The sequence below is a fragment of the Xenopus tropicalis genome, chromosome 7 (genome assembly GCF_000004195.4).
Source record: "Xenopus tropicalis strain Nigerian chromosome 7, UCB_Xtro_10.0, whole genome shotgun sequence".
Lineage (NCBI taxonomy): Eukaryota > Metazoa > Chordata > Amphibia > Anura > Pipidae > Xenopus > Xenopus tropicalis.
The window spans coordinates 76,969,850-76,974,849 of NC_030683.2; positions in this window are offsets into that span (position 1 = coordinate 76,969,850).

Here is a 5,000-nt window from a genome sequence, read left to right on the forward strand (position 1 = left end):
GGCGCCTCGGCCCGTCCTTCCCCGGGCTCCTGGAACTCTGGCTGGGCAGGGGACAGCCAGCGCTGCGGCCCGTCCTTCCACGGGCTCCTGGAACTCTGGCTGGGCAGGGGACAGCCAGCGCTGCGGCCCGTCCTTCCCCGGGCTCCTGGAACTCTTGCTGGGCAGGGGACACCCAGCGCTGAAGCCCCTGCCTTCCCCGGGCTCCTGGAACTCTGGCTGGGCAGGGGACAGCCAGCGCTGAAGCCCCTGCCTTCCCCGGGCTCCTGGAACTCTGGCTGGGCAGGGGACAGCCAGCGCTGAAGCCCCTGCCTTCCCCGGGCTCCTGGAACTCTGGCTGGGCATGAGACACCCAGCGCCGCAGCCCCGTCCTTCCCCCAGGCTCCTGGAACTCTGGCTGGGCGTGAGGCAGCTCAGAGCTGGCCGAAGCAGAGCATTGCGATTTTTGCACTAAGTGTCAACCTCTCCTGTCTCCTCTGCCGGGACATGCCTGGGAAGCGTAGCATTAGAGCGCCGTGCGGGGGGCCCAAGAGGCCGGCGATCCACTCCTCCCTGCCCAGCTCGTGGAACTGCCGTCGGTAGGGGCGAGGCAAATCCGTTCTCATCGGGACTTCCAGAGAGGGCCCCCGGACCAGGGGCCCCTGCGGAGTACCCCCCCGTGCCAAGCAAGAAGGCACCTGGCAGGCGGCGGCGATACTTTGCGCTCCGGCCGGGCAGGGGACACCAGGCGCCGCAGCCCCTGCCTTCCCCGGGCTCCTGGAACTCTGGCTGGGCAGGGGACACCCAGCGCCGCAGCCCCTGCCTTCCCCGGGCTCCTGGAACTCTGGCTGGGCAGGGGACACCCAGCGCCGCAGCCACTGGCTTCCCCGGGCCCCTGGAACTCTGGCTGGGCATGAGAGGGCCAGCGCTTCAGCCCGTCCTTCCCCGGGCACCTGGAACTCTGGCTGGGCAGGGGACACCCAGCGCTGAAGCCCCTGCCTTCCCCGGGCTCCTGGAACTCTGGCTGGGCAGGGGACACCCAGCCCTGCAGCCCCTGCCTTCCCCGGGCTCCTGGAACTCTGGCTGGGCAGGGGACACCCAGCCCTGCAGCCCCTGCCTTCCCCGGGCTCCTGGAACTCTGGCTGGGCAGGGGACACCCAGCGCTGCAGCCCCTGCCTTCCCCGGGCTCCTGGAACTCTGGCTGGGCAGGGGACACCCAGTGCTGCAGCCCGTCCTACCCCCAGGCTCCTGGAACTCTGGCTGGGCGTGAGGCAGCTCAGAGCTGGCCGAAGCAGAGCATTGCGATTTTTGCACTAAGTGTCAACCTCTCCTGTCTCCTCTGCCGGGACATGCCTGGGAAGCGTAGCATTAGAGCGCCGTGCGGGGGGCCCAAGAGGCCGGCGATCCACTCCTCCCTGCCCAGCTCGTGGAACTGCCGTCGGTAGGGGCGAGGCAAATCCGTTCTCATCGGGACTTCCAGAGAGGGCCCCCGGCCTAGGGGCCCCTGCGGAGTACCCCCCGTGCCAAGCAAGTAGACACCTGGCAGGTGGCGGCGATACTTTGCGCGTTTCTTTCTGGAACTCTGGCTGGGCAGGGGACACCCAGCCCTGCAGCCCCTGCCTTCCCCGGGCTCCTGGAACTCTGGCTGGGCAGGGGACACCCAGCGCTGCAGCCCCTGCCTTCCCCGGGCTCCTGGAACTCTGGCTGGGCAGGGGACACCCAGCCCTGCAGCCCCTGCCTTCCCCGGGCTCCTGGAACTCTGGCTGGGCAGGGGACACCCAGCCCTGCAGCCCCTGCCTTCCCCGGGCTCCTGGAACTCTGGCTGGGCAGGGGACACCCAGCCCTGCAGCCCCTGCCTTCCCCGGGCTCCTGGAACTCTGGCTGGGCAGGGGACACCCAGCGCTGCAGCCCCTGCCTTCCCCGGGCTCCTGGAACTCTGGCTGGGCATGAGAGGGCCAGCCCTGCAGCCCGTCCTTCCCCGGGCCCCTGGAACTCTGGCTGGGCATGAGAGGGCCAGCCCTGCAGCCCGTCCTTCCCCGGGCCCCTGGAACTCTGGCTGGGCAGGGGACACCCAGCCCTGCAGCCCCTGCCTTCCCCGGGCCCCTGGAACTCTGGCTGGGCATGAGAGGGCCAGCCCTGCAGCCCGTCCTTCCCCGGGCCCCTGGAACTCTGGCTGGGCATGAGAGGGCCAGCCCTGCAGCCCGTCCTTCCCCGGGCCCCTGGAACTCTGGCTGGGCAGGGGACACCCAGCCCTGCAGCCCCTGCCTTCCCCGGGCCCCTGGAACTCTGGCTGGGCAGGGGACACCCAGCGCTGCAGCCCCTGCCTTCCCCGGGCTCCTGGAACTCTGGCTGGGCAGGGGACACCCAGCCCTGCAGCCCCTGCCTTCCCCGGGCCCCTGGAACTCTGGCTGGGCAGGGGACACCCAGCCCTGCAGCCCCTGCCTTCCCCGGGCCCCTGGAACTCTGGCTGGGCAGGGGACACCCAGCGCTGCAGCCCCTGTCTTCCCCGGGCTCCTGGAACTCTGGCTGGGCAGGGGACACCCAGCGCTGCAGCCCCTGTCTTCCCGGGGCTCCTGGAACTCTGGCTGGGCAGGGGACACCCAGCGCTGCAGCCCCTGCCTTCCCCGGGCTCCTGGAACTCTGGCTGGGCATGAGAGGGCCAGCCCTGCAGCCCGTCCTTCCCCGGGCTCCTGGAACTCTGGCTGGGCATGAGAGGGCCAGCCCTGCAGCCCGTCCTTCCCCGGGCCCCTGGAACTCTGGCTGGGCAGGGGACACCCAGCCCTGCAGCCCCTGCCTTCCCCGGGCCCCTGGAACTCTGGCTGGGCATGAGAGGGCCAGCCCTGCAGCCCGTCCTTCCCCGGGCCCCTGGAACTCTGGCTGGGCATGAGAGGGCCAGCCCTGCAGCCTGTCCTTCCCCGGGCCCCTGGAACTCTGGCTGGGCAGGGGACACCCAGCCCTGCAGCCCCTGCCTTCCCCGGGCCCCTGGAACTCTGGCTGGGCAGGGGACACCCAGCCCTGCAGCCCCTGCCTTCCCCGGGCTCCTGGAACTCTGGCTGGGCAGGGGACACCCAGCCCTGCAGCCCCTGCCTTCCCCGGGCTCCTGGAACTCTGGCTGGGCAGGGGACACCCAGCCCTGCCGCCCTACCTTCCCCAGGCTCCTGGAACTCTGGGCCGGGCGCCCGGAGTGACTTTGCCCCCTTCGGGACTTCCAGAGACGGCCGTCCTAAGTGGCCGCTCTCTACTATTCTGCCGGAACATGCCTGAAATAGGTAGCATGAGAGCGCCGTGCGGGGGGCCCTTCACCCAGGGCTGGCAGCTTCTCTCCCCAGGCTCCTGGAACTCTGGCCTGGGCGGCGCAGGCAGATTCGTCCTCATCGGGACTTCCAGGGAGGGCTTTCCGGCCAGGAGAAGCCCCCTGCCCGGGTTCCCCGGGCCCCCTTGGGACCGGGCAAGGGGCCCGGTCCCCGCTCCCTCGGTCTGGCCGCCCCCGCAGCGCCCCCCGCTGGCCAGGGAGGGAATTACCCCTCGATTCATTTATTTATTTATTTATTTCCTCGGTTACGTGCCCGCCGTTTCCCCGCCGTGCCCCCTTTCGCGGCGCCGTCGCCTGGGCGTCCGGTTTTTAGCCCGTGGAGGCAAACGGCGCCCCTCCGGAGCGCCCCCCGGTGGAGGAAAAAAATTTTTTTTCCCACATCGGACGCCCGGGATTGACGGGAGCCGCCGACCTCCCGGGCCCCCGGGCGGCCACCCCGCACGGCCCCGGGCCTGGGAGGGAGCCCCCGCCCGCCGCGCGGCGCCCCCCGGTGGCCAGAGAGGGGAATTACAGCTCGATTCATTTATTTATTTATTTATTTCCTCGGTTACGTGCCCGCCGTTTCCCCGCCGTGCCCCCTTTCGCGGCGCCGTCGCCTGGGCGTCCGGTTTTTAGCCCGTGGAGGCAAACGGCGCCCCTCCGGAGCGCCCCCCGGTGGAGGAAAAAAATTTTTTTTCCCACATCGGACGCCCGGGATTGACGGGAGCCGCCGACCTCCCGGGCCCCCGGGCGGCCACCCCGCACGGCCCCGGGCCTGGGAGGGAGCCCCCGCCCGCCGCGCGGCGCCCCCCGGTGGCCAGAGAGGGGAATTACAACTCGATTCATTTACTTCCTCGGTTACGTGCCCGCCGTTTCCCCGCCGTGCCCCCTTTCGCGGCGCCGTCGCCTGGGCGTCCGGTTCTTAGCCGGCGGAGGCCAACGGCGCCCCTCCGGAGCGCCCCCCGGTGGAGGAAAAAATTTTTTTCGGCACATTGGACGCCTGGGATTGACGGGAGCCGCCGGCCTCCCGGGCCCGCGGGCGGCCACTCTGCTGGGCCCTGGGCCTGGGAGGGCGCCCCCGCCCGGCTCGCGGCGCCCCCCGGTGGAGAGAGAGGGAACTACCTTCGAGTTTTCGGGCATTTCTCCGGCCGGTTGTTTGCCCCCCTCCGTCCGTTCTTTGCACCCTGGAGGTGTGGGGGAGGCCGGCCGCGCCCCTCCGGAGCGCCCCCCGGTGGTAGAATTTTATATTACTTTTTTTTTTTTTAACTTTCCCCTTGTCTTTTTCTCTTTTGCCCCCTGTTTTTCGACACCCGGGACTTACCGGCTTCCCTTTGGCCTCCCACGTCCTTGGGCACCTGTCCGGCTGGGTAAAATGCCTTAACCTTCATGCCCCTGCCCCTCCAGAGCCTACCTGCAGCGCAGTGCGGTAGTTGCATGTAGCTGGACCATCAAGCCCCAGGCGGCGAACCATGAAGGCAGCGGACAGCCAGGCCCCAGGAATCAGGCCCCGTGAAGCGGCCATCAGGCCCCCGGAGGAAGACCATTGAGCCTTGAGGACAACCGTTGAGCCCCGGGAGGAGACCCTTAAGCCCTGGGAAGCGACCATTAAGCCCCGGGAAGCGACCGTTAAGCCCCGGGAGGACAGCCATTGAGCCCCTGGAGGACAGCCATTGAGCCCCTGGAGGACAACCACTGAGCCCCTGGAGGAGACCATTAAGCCCCCGGGAAGCGA